The sequence below is a fragment of the Eumetopias jubatus genome, unplaced genomic scaffold, assembly GCF_037043125.1.
Source record: "Eumetopias jubatus isolate StellerSeaLion01/CBP00866 unplaced genomic scaffold, mEumJub1_p1.0 scaffold_1, whole genome shotgun sequence".
NCBI lineage: Eukaryota > Metazoa > Chordata > Mammalia > Carnivora > Otariidae > Eumetopias > Eumetopias jubatus.
Window position 1 is genome coordinate 90,413,409 of NW_028274807.1, and position 21,256 is coordinate 90,434,664.

The following is a 21,256-nucleotide window of genomic DNA, read 5'->3' on the forward strand; positions in this document are numbered from 1 at the left end:
GTCTTAACTCGAAGAATAGAATGAGAAAAGGATCCTGGAATGCAAAATATCCTTATAGTGGAAATTTCTCATAGCCTGTATGAGCATCCATGAGTAGGAACTATATACATTTGATTATAATAAAATCCATTCAGTTCATACACTTAGCTTGGCAGGAGAGTATGAATCAATTTCTTTGTAATAGAAAAAAATAATTTTTTATGTCTAATTGAGCTGACAACAGAAGTGCATTCTGTCTGGATGCTCGTGTATTTGCTGGGAAGGTATATATTGAGTGCTTCCTACCTGTCAGGCCCTGAGCCCATGGCTGAGCAGTATCATGCTATGTAAGGCCTGGGTAGGGCCCTTACACCAGGAGATTTAATAGAGGGGTGCTCTGGCCAAGTACTTTGTCTTTATTCATCATTAGCATCTTTTGTTCTCAAATCTTGCCTTCTTCATCACACAACAGTATAGAGTCTTCATGTATCCCCTACATCTCTCAAGGCTAAACGTTAACCTACTCGGTCTGAGCACCCAGGTATTTCTTGTTTACTGTTCTACTTTTTTCAGACCCCACCAAACCCTCAAAACGTAAGCAACATTCAGTTTTAAAATCCCACTCTGGAAGAAGAGAAAAGAGAGAAAGCATTTTTAATATCCTTTTACTTTTCTCACAAAAGGTAAACCAGCAGCCCTTGGAGCTGGGCAGGGTTGTCTTAGCCCAGGTTGAGTCTTTGATGTGTATGTGTTTCCAGTGTAACTTGGAGAGCAGTCCAGGGTCTGGGGAAAGGGAGGATAAGGCAAGTGTGCAAGAGATCATACTTCATACTCCCAACTACAAATAGGCTCTCTTGGATAAGCTAAGAGGCTCATGCCAATTGAGTATCAATTTTTTTTTTGCCAGACCTGTGCTAGGTCTCTCTGGGTAAATATAGGCACATCTCTGCCTTCTGAAGCCTGTCAGTTTCACAAGGATAGGAACATATGGTGCTGCCTAGGTTCTAAATCTCTTTTCTCCATTCCACACAGGTCTTCAGAACGCCAGTTATGATGAGAAGTCCAACCAGGAATTCACAGCATAGATCTTAGCCTACATTATTTACTAGGAGATGCAAAGAAAGCCTGAGAAACTCCATGAAGTTACTCCTATAGAGCACTGACAGGTTTCCAGAGCAGTTTGAAATGCGAGCAGTGAGGGGATGAGTCTATACATGGAGCACTTCTTCCTTATCTGGGGGTGGGGACCCAGTGGAGAGCAGTGATGAGATCTCTTGAGCAAATCAAGGGTTTGGGGGGAACCTATGAGTCACAAGAAGTGGTGCAAGGTGAAAATGGGGCTCTCTCCAGAAAGATGGCAGGTGTTCTGGCTAAGACATAATTTATGATTTTGCCAAGGATTATATGAATCAATCTGTGGTGCCCGATAATACCTCCTTGACCTGCACCTGCCTTCTTGATCTTGGTGGCCGAAAGCTGATGTGAGCACTGAACCACCATCTGATTTCTCTCCTCTTGCCACAGACAGGCGATTACATGAAGAAAGGAACGTGATGCCTCTTTAAGGCCTTAGGAAGTCCCTGCTCAGGAGATGATCTGTGATTATTTTCTTGATTTGAAATCAAATCATGTGTTCTTATTTTTGGCTTGAAACAAATATGGCCATCATAACTGGAGAGTTTTGGTAGACTCGTATAGACTTTAACAATTGAGATGTTTGCTCAGTTGCTCCATTTGTTTTTTGGGTTCTAGACTGACCAAATGAAACACACAATTTTCATATCCCCTCCACCTATGTTGATTAAAATATTTAATAAAAATCATGACTAAAAAAATAAAAAAAAATAATCATGACTGCAGCCTATGGGGCATTATTAAGTATCATGCACTGCACTGAGGCACTTTGCATGGAGCTACGTCAGGAATCCTCACAAGAACCTTCTAAGTTTGAACTTAGCAGTTCTGGGACACAGCCTTTAAAACTGTAGACTCTTTCTCTAGAATATGTTGTGGAAACATTAAATTAAAAGAGCACACATTTTCTAATCAGAATTTAAGTGCTACTGTATTCCTAAAAATATACACAACTTATAGTCACTTATCTCAGTATTTTTTAAAATGCAAAGTCATAGAAATTAGAAGGAGGGACATATCTTTCTAATTTATATCTTTTGGTTGATTTAGTTATCATTTTGCTATTGTAAAACTTAACTTCCAGATGACTTTGTTAACACAATTTTAAAAGAAATTCAAAAGAACTGCGCACACACAGATACTATATGACTGGAGACTCAAAGTCCCGAAGAATTGAAAACTTTAAAAATGCCTGCCATAATAAGCATTAAAATATTATTTTCAGTAACAAAAATCCAGCTACTTTGACTTTTCAATATTAAGTGAAGTTAAAATTTTCATTTAGTATTAAATTTGGAGAGTTGTAGAGACTAATTTGAAAGAAGTGCTGAAGTAATAGTGAGCAATGGAATTTAAACATCTCCCTTGTCTTTGTGAAAATTGTAAGATATAATATTTAGCTTTAACCTCAGGCTAATTGTATTCTGAAAAGGGAATATGACAGAATCAATGTTAAATCTTCAAGTTTTGAATATCTTAGTTTTATAAAGAGGGAAATTCAGTGGATTCCTAAGGGTAAAATTACCACAATTATATTTTCATGTCACTTGAGATATTTGTTGAACATATAAAAATGGCTTTTTATTTGGAGTCATATTGAAATTAATAAAAGTGCCACAATAATTTGCTTACTGCTTGTGTTAAGCAGTTATATAAATTCCAGATGCAGAGACTTTGCAACCACATGATCACATGACTAGTTTTCCACGTTCCATTTCTGCCAACTCATTGCTGGCTATCACATTTAAATCCTTCTTTAATAAGCCACGGAGGCTAAAATATGATATCTGGAGGTGGGTAATCCAGAAGGATTTACAGGTGGCATCTAAAAAAAAACCTGTTTGAAGTTTAGTTAATATGCATTTTTATGTCTTTCCTGCCTACGGATTCAAAAGTTGGAAAGTTGTGGTAGATGACATACTAAGCTGTCTTAGAGAAAAAGGAGTGCCCACATTAACAACCGAAGTCTTCATCTCTCAAGCTTTTCTGGGTATTAGTCATTGAAATACCACTCTCTTCTATAATTTGCCATGCATGGATACAAATCCTGCTAATCAGATTACATTTTTGCTTCTTCATGAGCTTATGCTATCTCAGAACTTTTACCCCAAACTTCATTATTTAGGGGAAAAAAAGAGACAAAAAAAAAAAACAACAACCCTGTATGCTCAGTAGAGCAAATACCAGCAGAATCTGACACAATCCACTGAGACCACAAGGAATTCAGTTACCATTCACGGATGAATTTATCTTAGGAACTAAGCCAGTGATTGATCAGCTGGAACATTCAATAAAGAGTTCTTTACATCAGCAGAAACACAATTAATCTATGCTTTTGCTTAATCAAATTTTAAGTCAAAAATTTTTTTTTGATATGCAAGGAATATTTCTCCTTTTGGAAACACATCAAGAGTATTGTGGAATATTAAAATATACTGATTCATTGTCCTTGAAGAACAACAAAACTACCCTGGCATTAGAGGTTATTAAAGATTTAAACTAAAGATATGCTAATTTTATAAATTTTTTAAAAAACAGAACAAAAACCCCTACTGCTGTGAAAAAATTAGAGTTTTGGAGAAATAACTCATATTTAATTAATAATTACTATCTGATTTAATTTTACTTATGTAGATACCAGTCTGTTGTCTCTTATGTTTAATAGAAAGATATAAAAATGTATTCCTTTATAAAAATGAGTTCCTTTCCCTAAAAATGTTAATATCAATGCTTTGAGAAAAATATCTGTACAATCACTATAATTTTAAAATGACTCTAATAGAAGTTCTATATTATCTGAATCAAATTATAATATCTATTCAGGAAATCAATTTATGTGTTGCTATGGAAATTTTTTTTAATAAACAAGGATTGGATTAAGTCTCTAATAATAATAGAGTAGCCACAACTCTATCATTGATTCTAGAAATTCTGTAGAAATAGAGTTTAAAAAATCTGCCTCTTTTAAGATCCTGTTTCATTAACTACAATTCCACAACTGATAGTCTAGATGCATGTAACAGGGCATGTTATGTTTGTAATGCCGGAGAAGAGGTGACAGGAGGGAGTTCTCTGGTCTTTCATACATTTCCTTCATACATCTGGGTTACCCTGGATGTATCAGATCTACATCTGCCTTCTGCAGCTGAAGCCGCATGGTTGATGGTGGAATAACAGTGCCCTGGGCAAGAGAAGAAAGTCCTGAGACAAAACACTACAGGAGGGCATGTTTACGATTGGCTTCCTTTTCTCCCAAGATCCATCAGCTTCCAGCTGTCCAAGAACAAATGTGCAACTAACTAATCTGTAGGGGTGAATGCCTACGCACTCTCCCCCACTTTCTGCCCACTCCAGGACCTTCCAACGAGAATTCTAAACATCTCTCAGTGAAAGAAATCCTTAGTAGCAACTGGAATAGGAACCTTTGCCAGACTGCACAGGGGCAGAAAATTACTCCTCTTGTCTAGATCACTGCAGCATGAGGAAGCTTCTACTAGTCAGGGATCCTGAGATGGTGGGTAGACATGGCCAAGAACTCCAATTGTCATAGGAAAAGAGATCTGAAGTGTGTGCTTCAGCAAGCAAGCACTTCATACAGACATATCTATTCAGTGACACATTCAAATCTGTCCCCCAAAACCCCCCTAAAACTTGTAAAGGAAGTGTTTTTCCTTTTATAAGAAATAAAATCCAGAGCTTCTAACAGAAGGTAAGGGCAATTTACTTGACTGACGTGTTTCAGCACTCACCGAGGGCTAAAATTCCCACCCTCTGCCACTCATGTGCAACTCATTGACTCCGTGAGTGCTGACCTCTATTATTACTGCTGCAGATATTTATTCTTGAATAACAGATTTTTGGATGAGTCACACTCAGGTTCTCTTCTACTTCTTCCCCACAGTAACACCAGAATTCTTCATTTGCATCTGTGTTGCCATGGAAAAATGAACATTCTGAAAAGCAGGCAGGATTGTGAGTTAAATCAAAGTATAATAGTAGGGGACAGAAAGAATGCAGGTTGAAAACACACCACAGCTAATATGACAGAAAAATGCCAAGTCCAGTAATGAGAAAAAGAAAATAGAATTCCACTGACTCTCTGATAAATACTCTTTTAGATAAAATACTTTATTTCAAAACTCTTTTTCAGGTTTTGTTTGTTTGTTTTTTAGTAGAAAAACACCCTCATGCTTAGGAACAAAGTAAGTATGCTATTTTCACCACCTGGTGCACCACGGGCAGACACAAAGACCATTGTGCGCCAAACAGCAGGTAATTGGATTCCATCTACACTGTGAACCTGCTAGATCATTAGCCATCTTTTCATTTGGAAATAGAAATGGCTATTTAAGAGGAGCAGGAAACAAAAACAAAATACCAAACCCTCTGTTTTTAGTTTATTGGATAAGAGGGTATGTATTTGGATCCAGGTCACCTTATCTCAAATTCTTCAGATACTATGGGTATTGTGTACAGAAGACATGTTTCAAGGGGGAGAGAATAAAAAAAAAAAAAAGGCAGAGAGACATCAAGAGACAGGGACATGTCAAGATAGTGAAACGAGAAGAAAGAAATGGGTTGGCACTATTAAGAAAAGAAAGGAAGAAATACAGAGAGAGAACCGAGAAGTGAAAGAAGCATGAGAGAGAGGGAGAGAGAAAGAATGATCAAAGAATAAGAAGTAGAGAGAGAAAAATGATTGGAAAGAAATTTGGATAAAAAAAGAGAAAATTCCTGCCTTTAATAAGAAACTTCACCCAAAAGGTCTGGGCAAATTCAGTAAAGTGGGACCCTGGAGAGAAGCAAGTGCAGTGGCAAGTTACCATCATCCTAGACTCATTATCTTGTCCATCTGAATGAGGCTTCTATCCCGGATGCCCTCACACCCACAGCACAAGCTTTAGTTGGGAGCAATTGGCAAACCTAGTGGGAGGCTTTTCTAAATGAGAAACCTCTTTCGATGTTGTCTTCTCCTTTTACAGGTAAGCTCTGAGAAGCACTTGAGGATTTTCTGACATCTCGATCCTTACTTCTTGCTTAGACCACATCCAGTCAAATGTGCGGTTCCTGCATCTCCAGGCTGCAATTTTTAACCCACCTACCCCTGGGTGAGTAAGCCATTGGCGACCTGCCATCGCAGAGGGGAGGTGATGTGGTGCAGCGAAGAGAAGGTGGAACTGACAGGCAAGAGACGTGGCATCAATCTCAGCGGTGCCACTAACAAAAAGAGACTTTAGGAGAGGCAAGAAGAAACTGGAGCCGATTTCTACCCTCGGGAAAGACACATGTGTAGATTCTGAGGATGTTATTTCTCTAGGGTGAGAAGAAAGGGTTATCAGTGCTTCATACCCCATGCGATTGGAATATGCCGTGAGGAGGGCTAAGTGGTCTGTTTAGAATCGAGTTAGCTAAAGTTGCTTAACTTAACAGCTGAGAGGGAGGCTGGAGTGAGATTTTATTTTATTTTATTTTATTTTATTTTATTTTATTTTATTTTATTTTATTTTATTATTTTAAGATTTTATTTATTTATTTAACAGAGACACAGCAAGAGAGGGAACGCAAGCAGGGGGAGTGGGAGAGGGAGAAGCAGGCTTCCTGCCGAGCAGGGAGCCCGATGCGGGGCTCAATCCCAGGACCCTGGGATCATGACCTGAGCGAAGGCAGACGCTTAATGACTGAGCCACCCAGGCACCCCTGGAGTGAGATTTGAGTCCCAGATAAAAGCCCAAATAAAAGGAAAGGACTGTTAATGTGACCTGTATTAGTTGAAATTAATCTTTCCTCAACATTTATCAGGCTTTCTCTGAAGTCTATCCCATTGAAGCATTTAGCCCTTTCTACTATGTACACCAGTTGTTCATGTTCACACCCCATCTTGTCTGCCAGACTGTTAGGACTTTCAATGAAGAATCTGTCTGGTGAATCTGAATGCCTTCCACAGCACCTAGATAGAGTTTGGTGCTGCACAGTAAGCACTCAGCTTACATTCTGTGTATAAATCACAGAAGCAGTCAAGGAGTCTGTTTCTGGGACAGGATATATAAAGATTTCAGCTTTGAGTTTATCTCTAATTTTACTGCTAATTTTGAGGAAACTGAGTTGAGAATACAGTATTCAAGCCTGAGAAATTTTAGAAAGGCCAGTGTCTGAGTTATTATTAATAATAACAATGAATTGCTATTATGTGCTAGGATCTTTAAAGCAGTTACCTTTCTTCCTTGAATTAGTTTTCCAAGCTAGCTGTTATTATGTCCATTTTGCAGGTGAGGAGACAGGGAAGTAAGTAATTTGCCCAAGGTGACACAATGAACAAAGGGCAGAGGCAGAGGGGCTGAGTTCAAATTTGAGGCAGCCGGTGCATTAATATTGGACCCAAGGTTCCCCGCTGGTCAGACCAGGAATTATGAAAGATCCTCCATTAAATCTGGACTCCCCGGAGGGGTCTCCATGCCTAGATGACGTCAATAAGCCACTATCAAGGACAAAAAGGCCAGACTAACTTGACTGTAACTGTGGCCTTGGGCTGATAGTAAACTCCTATGGCATTTGCTTCCTCCTCTGCAAATAATACTACTGTAAATAACAGTACTCCCTCCATGGCTATTAAGTATAATTTGTGTTAAGTTAAAATGAGATGCTTGAAAAACTCCTAGAACAGTGCATAGGCACATGGTAGGTACCTCAGTGAATGACATTTGAATCTGAATTTCTGCAGGAGAAGTAAAATGGTGGGATTTGTGGGACCACAATGATAATGTGGAAATCCTTCCTCAACGTTTATAGCACTTTCTCCAAAATCTATCTTATTGAAGCATTTACCACTTTCTACTCTGGATACCAATTATTGCTGTTCACACCTCAATATATATTTGTGGGTCAGAGAACATATGCGACACTCCTCCATCTCTAGCCCTAACTGCAAGGCAAATCTCATCTAATTGTCCTACTCATTGACACAGGTATCTGCCAAGCAAGAGGACAATCCCGAGAAGATCTCTTCTAGATTTTGAGCTCTAGGACAACCCTTCTACCCTGTCCAGACTTGCGTCTCTTTGCGAGTTAGTTCAGATCAACCACAATTAGGAAATACTGCTTTTAAGAAAAGATAACCTTGACCACACATCACCTTCACTGTTCATACTACGACCACTACTACTACTGAGAGTAGTTAACACTTACGAACACTTAGAGTGAGTCACACATTGTCCTAAGCCCTTTCTGTCTTATTTCATTTAATCCTCAAGCAAACCTATGAGATATGTACAATTTTTATCATTTTACAGATGAGGAACCTATGGTTTATATCCCTTGTCACAGCATTACGTACTCTCAGTGTAGCAAAGTTAAATCGACTCCCACAAAGCTGTTCCATAAAATCAGCATAACAGTATGCAATCCAGCATATGATCGGAAGAGATTCCATGCACATTACCTTTGTCATTAAATAATACCCCAGGGGAAGGAAGTGTGGCACTAGATAACTATGATTCAGTGAATGTCACTTAATTACAATAAAGATACAAATAATTACTGGATATATAGCCAGTCTCACTATTAATAAAAAATGGAAATAAAAGACCTCGTATTTTTAAAATTCTCAAATTTGAAAATTTAGGGGTGCCTGGGTGGCTCAGTCATTAAGCGTCTGCCTTCAGCTCAGGTCATGATCCCAGGGTCCTGGGATCGAGCCCCACATCAGGCTCCCTGCTCAGCGGGAAGCCTGCTTCTCCCTTTCACACTCCCCCTGCTTGTGTTTTCTCTCTCACTGTCTCTCCGTCAAATAAATAAATAAAATCTTTAAAAAAATATGAAAATTTAAATAATAATTTTCAGGGTTGGGAATAGTGTTATGAACTGAGCATTCTCATATTCTGCCAGGAGGAGTAAAAATTAGTATATTTGTAGAGGCAAAATATATCAAGAGCTTTTCACATTTTCATATTCTTTGACTCAATGATTCCCCATCCAGGGATTTATCTCAAGGAAGTAAACCATATAAAATATTGATACATAAGGATGTATATCATAATATATTTAATAATAACACAAAGTTATGGGTAGCAACTAAGAACACAGGCTCAAATTAGCATCTGGGTTCAAATCCCAATCTACAGTCACTAGCTCTTTGACCTTTGGGACATTTATCTCCCTAAGCTTTAGTTTACACTTCTATAAAATGGGACTGTGTATAAAGCCCTCTGCAGAATGTCTGACACACATTATGTGCTTAACAAATATTAGCCATTTTGTTTTTATTTTCTCTATTTCTCTATTCCTATTATCATTATTACCTTTTAACCTAAATGTATAGCAATGTGGTATGGTTGTATTATATATAATCATCTATTTAACAAATTCATGTTTTTCAAGATTAATGATGTATAGAAGTGATAACAATCAGCTAAGTGACAAATGTATAGCACAAAATTACAGGAATTATCACAATTTTTAAAATTGTATAGTTCATAGATATATGTATGCATGTATACTTATATGTAGAAAGAAAAAAAAGAAAACATCTGAATGTTAATACTAGATAGTTTTGGGGATTATAGGGGACTTTTTGAGTATTTTCCAAATTTTCTACAGTGGATATGTGTTACTTTTATAATCAGAAAAAAATTGGACTAAATATGATTTTCAAAAGATTTATTTATTTATTTTAGAGAGAGAGAGAGAGAGAGCATGCCTGTGGGTGGGTGGAGGGGCAGAGGGAAAGAGAGAGAAATAGAATCCCAAGTAGACTCCCTACTGAGTGGTAAGCCCCACAGGCTCGATCCTACAACCCTGAGATCATGACCTGAGCTGAAATAATAATCCCACCCAATATTTCAGAAAAAATAATAATCCCACCCAATATTTCAGAGAAAAGTCACGGCTAAATAGGAGAGTGATTTTTTTTTTTTTGGCCATTCATGCATCTCTAGTAACAAAGAAATGTTCCAAAAGACTTTGTTCTAAATAGAACGAAATATTCATTAAACCACAGACTCTGGGACTTGACCACCTGGGATTAATTCTTACTTCTCTGCTTGCAATCCAAATGACCTTGAGAAAGCTACTTAACCTTCAGTTTTCTTCATCTGTGAAATTGAGATTATAACAGTTCCTAGGCATAGGGTTGTTGTAAAGATTAGTAAGGTCAACATATTTAAAGTACTTAGGGTAGAGGCTGACATATACAGAGGTTCTGGACAAAGGGGCATAGAACTTTTTAAAGCAGGGACCTAATTAGAAATAGCAAAGGCCTAAGGATGTGGAAATGCATGTCAGTCTGGGGAATAGGGAGCAGTTCTGTAGGTGAGGGTAAGAGAGTAGCAGGAAATGAATGAAGGAAAGCAGGCCATAACACATCCTTCTAACTGGTAAATAAAAAAACAAAAATTTATTAATTGAGTTCTTTGTGGGAAGCACTTTGGGGAACATGGAAGATGATATATCTTTCCCCAAGAGCTTATAGGCCAGTGACAAAGACAAGACAAAACACATAAAAACTAAGCAGCAGTTTCATGGCAGGAGCTATATTGTCTACATGATGTATGTGTATTTCTGGGAGCCTAGTTCAGTGCTAAGCTCAGAGCAGACACTTAATAAATGGATACAGAATGCATACAGAAATATATTTGCCCTGTTAACTTGTTGAGAACAACATTCCTGAGTTATAATATCTGCACAGTATCACTGATTTCTATAAGAATTTAATCTTCTCTTAATTGCATCTTCAATAGGACACCAAAGCAACTAGTTGAAAAGGCAATGTTACCTGAAGAAATTATTAGTCATCAAGCAGGCAAAACACCTTGTGTACTTGATTGAATTCATTTTTCAGAAACTAAATTTAGAGTAAACAGGTTTTCTCTTTAAGATTTTGAATTTTTTAAGATAAAATTATTTAATGTGTTTCAGAAATCCTATTATAGGATATCTTTGATTTTTTTCAAATAAAGCAATTTTTTTTCTCACTCACTGACACTGTCAAAAACAAAACATATATGTCTGTCCTGGGTATCCTGCTATAAGGTCAATGCACAACAGCATTTCTGGGGTTTAGGCTCAATAGACTAAATGAAGTATAAGTATTATTGGCTTTGAATAAGCCACAGTCATTTTTGTTAGTTTTAATAAACCTCTGTCAAACAGCATTGACAAGAAATTCTAATGGACTTCATTTGCAGAATTGAATAAGAAACCCACTTGAAGTAAGCAAAATGCTCACTCAGATTATTTTATTTGAATATAGACCTTTGAAACTGGGAAAAAAATCTGAAAGTGTACGTTCAAGCCCCAGAGCCTGGGATATAGCATTTAAGAAATCTTAATGATTCTACTTCTTGATGCTTTGTTGCAATTATAATTTTGCTATGCAGAAAACACCTGTCAGCACTTTCTTCATAGCTTGAACAAGGTGGCCTGTTCAAACAAGTATATGAACACTATCAAACGACATGATTTGTAGTTTCATTTTTGGCAGGAGACACACTTTTCACATAATGACGGGTCATTGAGTTGGAAGCCAGCCTCACTCTTTGATCTCTGTCAAGAGCAAATCCAGGGAACAAAAATAGCTTTGCTCATTTGTCTTTTGCTTATTAGCTGTATGATTTGACTAGCAGCTTAGAAGGAAGCATAGCTGTAGCACTTCACTATGTATTAATAAGCAACCACATACTTTACTGTGATTACTTCATTTCCTGTGTATAACAGAGCAGTGGTTGTGACACCAAATGCTACTTTCCAACAGCAGGTGGAATTTTGATAGAGCAACAATATGTTAGGGGAATCACTACACAGGTCTGCTTATTTGCATAGGAAAATCTCCTTACAATAAACTTGTGGAGACCAGAAGGTGGATTTCTAAGGAAGATCCATGAATGGGCCAAACAAGCCTGGCACCTTTGGAATCTTTTCACAATGTATGCCATGTTTACTATATGCAAAGCCTTCTTTTGAGTGGGAGAAAAAATGTAATGTATTGGGCGTGTGCAAGAAAATAAAAGATATGTATTTGTTATTTAAACATAATATAAAATATGTAAATATATTGATATATAAATAATCTATATTTTATATGAGTAATATATAAATTAATATATAGTTTTAAATATATGTTTATACATATGCATATATGTTTTTATGTATATATAAACAGACAGGGGAGAGAATACAATAAAATCTCAGATATCAGAAATTCCTGCCCCCCATTCAAACCCGTAATATTTGCCTTTGGAAAGATAGATTTCTGGAAAACTAGTTGCTTTGGCTACGTGAAGCGTCAAATATGACATTCCCTGATGACTGTGTGTAAACAGAGCCTGTTTCGACACAAGGGAAGGGACTCTTATGTGCGTGGATAACACTGAAGTGACGAGTACCTCAGATGGGAACTTACTTAGGTAATAGTTACATACAGCTAACTAATAAATGTGTACACATGTGCAAATGAGTACTCGTACCTAACCAGAAGGAAATTTCTTAAGTGTGTATACATGCATACATGAATATCTTCATGGTTGGAATAAAACGATCTTAGTGAACATAACCTATATTAAAAATGTCTGATGTTTTTATAATTAAAAATATTTTATTGTTAATTTTAAACTAATTTCATAGATATATCATACAAAACAAATGCATTTCTCTGATTACCTTAAAAAGTTACATGTTTTCGTTTTTTTCTAAAACTAAATATTAACCATTTGATGACCTTTTCGAATGGTGTGAGTTGCACAATAGGGTGAGTGGCAGCTTATCAGCAGGTTCATTTTCTTTGATTTTTAAATTGTGTAAAATTCTGGTAGGTGCTATTGCTGCACTGGAAATTTTCTTTCTTTAAAAAACATGGAGAAAATATTGCATTTGAAACCATAAACAAAAGAGTCTAAAACTCTAACTCGCCATGCTACTTAAATACAATTCGACACAGTAGGAAATGTGCCTTCAAAATCATATAATAATTCACTGTTAAAAACTGAGTTGTAGCACAGTGCTCAAGTGCTGTACCTTTCTACTCTTAATTCTCAAGTGGCATCATGTTCTCATTTATTGAATGCCCCTGATATTCCAGTCACCTAGCTGTAAATTGGCTTCCCTCCCAGCCTAATAACTTGGAGACTTTTTTGTAGAACAATTGTAATATTAAAATTCAGACAAGTGACCCAAAAATGGCCCTAGAGGGCAGGCCTGCAATTTCCTGATTTGCACTTTCCTTATTCTCTCATTTGTTAAGTTTCGCGACATCAATTTTTATACTGTTGCTGTTTTATCCTGGTCAAATGGTTGTTGAATTTTAATGAACTGTCTCCCTTTGACAAATGAGTTATTGTTTGATATATTACATTAGGGATATAGAGAATAAACTCCTTATGGATACTAGATATTTGGATAAAATACATTTACATAATACTAGACTATTAGTGTAATGAGTTCTATTAGTTGTAAAAAGGACAATACACAGCAGATTTTGAAACATGCTGAAGAATGATGGACATATACATAATTTAAATCCCAGTACCTCAAACGAAATGGGAAGTATTTTCACATTATATAACTTGATTTTTTCCCCCTTTGTTATGGTATAGAGAAAATTTTGCTTCCATGAAATAGATCTGAAGGATGGGGAAACTTTTTCTGATTATTAGCAATTACTCAAATAGGGTGGTAGTTGAATTCACTATTAATGAAATGAAATAGATGTTGAAGAGTAATTTAAAAGGTTGAAAACACTACAGCTATGCTCCCTTTCCCCCCAGTGCTTCCATCCCACTAGGGAAGAGGGGTATTTTTTTCTCTCATGTGAGGGTGTAGGGCTTGTATTAAAAGTACTCTTTGCTCTGTGTTTTCCATTCAGACTTGATTTCAAAATAATTTACCCAGACACTGTTATAGTAAAGGAAAATGTTTCAAGCAAACTCCCACATATTCAGAAGCTAAATGGCCCAAAGGTTCAAATACCCACACTTTAAAAATATTATTATATACTAATTATGTGCATGATGATGAGGCACTTCAAGATTCTGAAGTACCTTTCTAATCATTGTAGGAAGAGGAAATTACATTTGGTATGACTTTACTATTAAGTATATGTAAGTTATTTTTATTCGAGCTATAGTAAAAACTCACATACTCTAAATATAATAATTTTCTCCTAACCAGAATATTTAATTACCATTAGTATAAGGTAGTGATGAAGAACCCTGCTGACTCTTTGAAGTGAACTTGAGTTCATTCTCCATTCTATCACTGACTAGCTTTGTAAACATGGGAATCCAGCCAAGATTCTATAAGCTTCAGTTTTCTCATCTGGAAAATAGGATGGCCAAACCTACAACTTCCTATTTTTGTTCTGAGGGTAAGTAATACAATGAAGATCCAATACATAGAACATATGATGAGTTTATAAATACTATTGTTGTTCTTGTTGTTATTTAGGACTGGGGAGTCATTCTAGAGGTGTAGTTAAGAGTATGGAGCTTGGGGGCAGACAGACTGTGCTCCAATCCTGGTCTTGCTATTTCCTCACTGTATGATCTTTGACATTCTTTTAAGGTTTCTAATTCTGAGTCTCATCCACTGGAGTGGGGAGCCTGCAATAGTTCCTATTTCATAGAATTGTTGTGACAATTAAGTAAGATGACGCATGAAAAGTACTTATTGTATTAGTTGAAACATAGCACCTGCTCAATGAATGGTAGCTCATATTTTTGACGTTTTTGTTGTTACCATTTTTACTATTATCGGCTATTATTTTATACCTTTTAATTTCTCCAAACACTCTGGGTGAACAGGTACTTATTTTATACAAATTCAAATATACCATATTTCATAAATATACAAAATACAAAACTAAAAACCAGAAAAGATATCCAAAAGAACTTTAGAAGAGCATAAAGTATACAAACATGTGGTTATGTTATCACGAATGTTCCTTTCATTATTAAAGTCATTTAGCAGTTGTTAGTGCTGGCTTCAAAATTGTATTCTCTTTGATAAACATCATTTAAGTATATACATTATAGAACTCAAGTAGCTATCCAAAAAACATTTTACAGAACATATTCATTCAATACTATGTCGACCGACTCATTCATTCAATAAATATGTAATCATCACCTACCATTCAGTCAGAGTTGTGCTTAGTGTGGTAACCGAAGCATTGTCCCTGGCATGTAGCAACAAATTGTCCCAGCAAACCTACAATATTACTTCTCCTAATGAGCAATCCATGGTGGAAGTTAGAGCTAGGGAGTGATTCTCCCAGGAGCCCACCAGGTCAAGTAGGACTCAGAATAGTTGATGTTATCATTCCTGACTTTGAAGAAACTCATCAGTTAGAGGCTCCATCCTAAATCTACAGCACTGGTTGGCCAATATAAACCAGACTCTAATCGATCAGAAATGATAAATTGGATATGCTAGCCAACATGCTAGGTCTGAAGCAGAAGCATCAGGCAAAACGCCTGCAATTTGTTCTGATTTGTCTTTGATGACATTTTTCCTTGCATACTGTTAACTTTCTACCATGAGAAAGTAAAAGAGACTCCGTACCACTCTCTTAAAGTCAGGAAATATTAAAAGAAAATAGTGAAAGAGCCAAAGTGGTTGGGATTAAATGTAAAACTAAAAGCAATGGGACTGTATAGAACAACAAAGAGGGGACAGAAGGAAAAAAGCAATTGTGATTTTGTTTTAGGAAAATTTTTTTTGAAATAACATTTACAGATTTATCAAGCACAAGATATAAATGCACATATAAAGTAGATGTTGCAGAATGTTTTCTTGATCGTAGTCACTTAGGGCCTTTGCAATAACTGTCTTTTCTTCCTGAACATGAACTCTGCCAGTTTTATTAAAATAGTTTTCTGTTTTATCATTCTTTTCACAATACACATTTATTGAGTGCTTACTATGTTCTAGACTTTATATTAGGAACTGGAGATACAGTAGAGGTTAGAAGTCCCTATTCTCAAGGAGGTCACAGTCCACTGCGGGAAGACCTAGACACAATGAAGAGAGTACAATATAAGGGGATAAAAGCAGTATAAAGCATAAACATAGAAATAGTATAGAGCATCAGATTTTCAGCAGATTTTTTAGTTAATTTCTGTTCTAGGCCACCATTACCAATATTTTCTTTCTCTCTCTTTCTCTCTCTCTCTTTTGCCTTCCCTCCCTCTCTCCTTCCCTCCCTCCCACCCTCGCTTCCTTCCTTCCTTCCTTCCCTCCTTCCTTCCTTCCTCTTTCCTGAGTAGGCTCCACACCCAGCATGGAGCCTGACAAGGGGCTTGAACTCACAACCTTGAGATCAAGACCTGAGTCAGGATCAAGAGTCAGACTGAGCCACCCAGGCACCCCTACCAATATTTTCTTAAATGTAAACGCCATTCACGTCACATTTCTTTCCCTTCTTACCTTTCAGTAATTATTTTAAGTGCCCTTAAAATTTATAACTTTTTCATGGGGTTTTTTATATTCACTATTTTGTCAAATACACAGTGGGATCTGCTCAGATTTGATCATTTATTCAATAAAACTTTATTGAACATGGGCACCTGGGTGGTTCAGTCGGTTAAGCATCTGCCTTCAGCTCAGGTCATGATCCTGGAGTCCCAGGATCGAGTCCTGCATGGGCTCCCTGCTCAGCAGGGAATCTGCTTCTGCCTATGCCCCTCACCCAGCTCGTGCTCTCTCATTTGCTCTCTCTCTCAAATAAATAAATAAAATAAAAAAAACTTTATTGAACACATACGACAATTGAATATGCTGAGGCCTATGGATAATACCTGATAATTCTTTCCCCCAAGAAGCTGGAACTGCACTGTTGGTTATATGGTAGCCACTAACTGCATGTGGTGAGTTAAATTTTAATTTAAATCTATTGAAATTCAATAAAATAAAAAATTCAGCTCTTTTGTAACATTAGCCACATTTCAAGTGCCCAGTAGCCAGTGTGGCTAGAGGCTCTTGGACATTGCAGATGTATTTTCATCATAACAGAGAGTTTTATTGGACAGTGCCATTTAGAATATGTGTGTGGGGGGGTAATAGTGAAGTTGGTCATACAAGATATAATCATGGCCTATGGAGAGAATTGTTAATAGATGGACAGAGTATGATGGAAGTTTGAGGATCTGGAAAGGCTTCCCAGAAACGGTAATGTCTTGGGTCTCAAAGGATGGGATCAAGTGAGTTCAAAGAGGCTTGAAACAGCATGTGTTGAGAGAGTTGTACAGCAGGACCTGTGAATACAGTTGACAGGTTGTACCTGCCACAACTCCGAGGGGTCCCACTGGTATCTTTGTTGTACTCCAGGTGCCCCGCTGTGTGCCATACTCATTCCTGCCTCTGGATCTGTGATGATGTCCTTTCCCAGTTCTGGAGACCTTTACAGCTCCTCATATCTCTTCACTCTGAACTTCATGCCTGGTTCCTCCTGACATCATTTTAATCCTCCCATCTCCAACCCGTAAGACCATCCCTGAACTGTAGAACTTCTCAACACTGAATCCCAAAAGCAATTTCATTCTGAGCCACATGATAGAGATTATACACCGGTTTCCACAGTTCCTAACTGTTCCATTTCTGACTCACTTTACTGACCAGGAACGTAGATAGAATCCATGTCCTCTGTTTCTTCTCTTTTCCTCAGGGCAGTGCTTGGCATATAGGTAGATGCTTTGATTGGTTTATATAGTAACTACTTATAAATCATTTTTATTCAACTTCAGTACATACAGAATTTACAACCTGGTAGGTGCTCTAAAGTAATGGGGATAAAAAAGATAAAAATCAAGGATGATATAGAAAAGTTCTATAATAATTTGGAGGGGGATTAAACTATATACATTTAATTGCTATAGAAGAATGATGTGATGATGTGAAGTAATTCTGAGCTTAATCCTTATGTAATATGACACTATTCTTTACAATATGAACAACCATCCATTGATGTTTCCTATGTATATTAATTTTGGGTTTAGTGGTTTTTGTTTGGGGTGAGATATAGTGAATATTTTATTTTTAATTTAAAATAAATTTTTAAAGATTTTATTTATTTATTTGACAAAGACAGAGAGAGAGAGAGCATGAGCAGAGACAGGGAGAATCAGACTCCCTGCTGAGCAAGGAGCCCAATGTGGGTTTGATCCAAAGATCCCAGGATCATGACCTGAGCCAAAGGCAGACACTTAACTGACTGAGCCACCCAGGTGCCCCATGAATATTTTAAATCATTTTATTCATTGCCAAATTCCTTTTACTTACATAATAATGTAAGATTTCTGAGTAACAATAATTCTTATAATTTATTCGGGGTAAATGACAGGTAATCTTTTAAACTTTCCATCTGTTTGACTGCTTATTACTTTGCCTAGTGTTTTTTAACTTTCATATTTTTATATTGAGCATTGGTCTAGAAAAGATGTTAAAGATATCCTTCTTTTTTTTTTTTTTCTTTTACAAATATGATGCCCTTTATGTGGCTTTCTCATGAGTTGTTATGGGGCATGATTTATTTTCATTCAGGATCATCCTGGAATTGCTTCCTGACATTCAAGGTTGAGCTTTGCCTTCAACTGAAAAATAATAGTTCACATGCGTTGTCCATACACACAGACACACCATCTGTAAATAAGAGGAACACACCTGCTCGCACCATGAGGCCTTTCCTTTCAGTTCAGTCCAATATTGAAGACACCATTCACAGGACCTAGGCAAATAATGAAGTAACTTGAAAAGAAGGAGTATTCACACACTCTCTGTCTTTTCTGCTGATTTCTGGAGATGGGCTAAAGTTTGTTAAGATTTTTTAGGGCAGTGTAAATTATGAATGTGTGCATGTGTAAGAGGAGCGGTGACTTAACATGGACGTTATAAATATGTTTCCCCGTCTTGTTGCAGTGCTTCTTAGCATTTTTCTCCTCCATTCTCCCTTTCTTCTGCCGTTTCGCCCCAACTTTTTCTTCCTCGGTAACTAACTAGTGAGGATTTACTCGCTCATTCATTTTTTTTAAGCAATAGTTATTGAAGCACCTTCTATATTTGGAACATAACCTGATAGGTAGAAGATGTAAAGAAGGATGAGATTCAGATCCTTCCAGATACAGGCTCATATGTAAGTGGTGGTATCAGTGGAAATACGTGTGATGTGGTATGGAACTAAAAGGAACACTGAAATACTGAACTCTGCCTGGCTGGGTCAAGGCAGGGCTCAGGATGAGGGAAGTTACCTTGAAGGATGAGGACACTTTGCCTACTAGACAATGGGGACAGAGCTTTCCAGGCAAAAGCAGCAGCCTGTGAAAAGCAGAGGTAAGAAAGCATGTGGTGAAGCCCACGGGAATGCAGGTTATGTGAGCTGGCAGGGGTGGCAGGAGGTGACGGAATTGGGCAGGGCCAGTGTGGGAAGGGGCTTCAAGTCTGGGAGGTATAGAGCAGGTGATGGAGAGACACTAACGGGCTTCACGCCCAGGAGGGGAAAAGTCAGATTTGTATTTTAGAAAGATCCTTCTGAGTATACTTTAGAGGATGGGTATCACGGGGGGTTAGGAAGAGGAGCAGCAGTGTGATTGTGCCAGGAAGTCTTTGGGGGAGGAGATGAGAAGTGAGTCGAGCCTTATAGGAATAGGGCGTGGATTTCCATCTTCTCAGCGTACATTCTTCCCTCAACATGGGCAGATTTTCATTATGTCTCCTACTGCCTCCATGAAGCCTGCCTGCCCTTAAAATCTTCACTACGAAGCCACTCTAAGGCACCTCATGGGTTTTAATGTCTTTCTATTCAAAGGGTGATTCATGGGCCAGCAGCACCCGCATCACTTAGGAACTTGTTAGAAATGCAAAGTCTCAGGCATCTGAATCTATATTTTAGTGAGATTCCTAGGTGATTTGTATGCATGATACATATGAGAAGCACGTTTCCCGGTTCTCTATGCCCACACTGTAATTTTTTTTTGGGGGGGGTGGTAGAGTGGTAGTTTCTATGCTCTATGTCTCTTTGACTCCCCTAAAGCACATAACAGTGCATCTTGTAGGTGGGAAGCAGGTACTTCCTAGCTGATTTATTTTCAAAATAAAAGTGTTACTTTAAATGATTCAACCATTTCAATTTAATAGACATTTATTGCAACTGGGAGACCGGTTAAGAGATTATTGCAATATTGTCTAGGTGACAAATGAAGTCCTGCATTAAGGCAATGAGAGTCGAGATAAAAAAGAAGTGGCAATGGAAAAGAAATATTTAGAAAGGAAGATTGGTAGGTTTGATAATTACAGATATAAAAAGTGAAGATGAGAGGAAGTATAAGGTAAGTGGGTGAAGTGAGGACATCATCTGCCGATTTTATGGCCAACTGAAGATTGGATGTGATTCCAGTTTTACTCAGATATTTTTTCTATGTTTTTTTCCTCAGTTAACAAATATTTACTGAGTTGGTGCCTTCTAATAGGGCAGGCTCTGTTCCAGGTGTCATAGATAAAAAGGCTCGTCTGATAGTATTTGGTCTTTGTCCTCAAGGAATTTACAGTCTAATGGAAGAGACAGAAAAACAAAAAAACAAAAAAAACCCAAAAAAACAAAAAAACTGGCACCTGGAAGGGAATGAAGGAAGTGCTGGGATAAAGGGAAGAACAATGAGCAACATGGCCCCGAGGCGGAGTCTTAACCCCAATTTGGGATGGTTGGTTTCAGAAAATGCTTCTCAGAAGAAGGGACTCGCACAATCACCCCTCAAATCTAACAAATGGCCAGGTACAGATGCATCTATTCAGCAGGTGAGAAGAGAGGATGGGGTGGACTTTCAAGCACAAAGGAAACCACGGAGGGAAGGCTGGGGGAGAGAGAGAGAGCATGGATGGTTTATTTGGTAAATTTATGTTGTTCCATGTGGCAGCTGTATGCAGTGCCAAGAGGAGGTTTGCTATATTGAAAAATATAGGTAAATAATGTTATAAAGTGTCACTGATCTAGTTATTGCAGATCAAGGTACACAGTAATTTCTTGCAAACCGTGTCTCTCACAAGGAAAACACGGCAACTTAGTGTTATCCTTGCTCCTTGTCTGCACTGAAGTAAATCAAATTTAAATCTGTTTTCTCTGCACTCCAATCACTTGTTAGAATCCTGCTGATCTTTCAAAATCCATTTA

At 37.5% G+C, this 21,256-nt stretch overlaps 1 protein-coding gene across 1 annotated transcript in view; it reads right to left on the bottom strand.

Moving 5' to 3' along the window:
- Positions 1-21,256, bottom strand: part of NLGN1 (neuroligin 1) — a 664,876-nt gene that overhangs the window by 58,418 nt on the left and 585,202 nt on the right. The window lies entirely within an intron of this gene.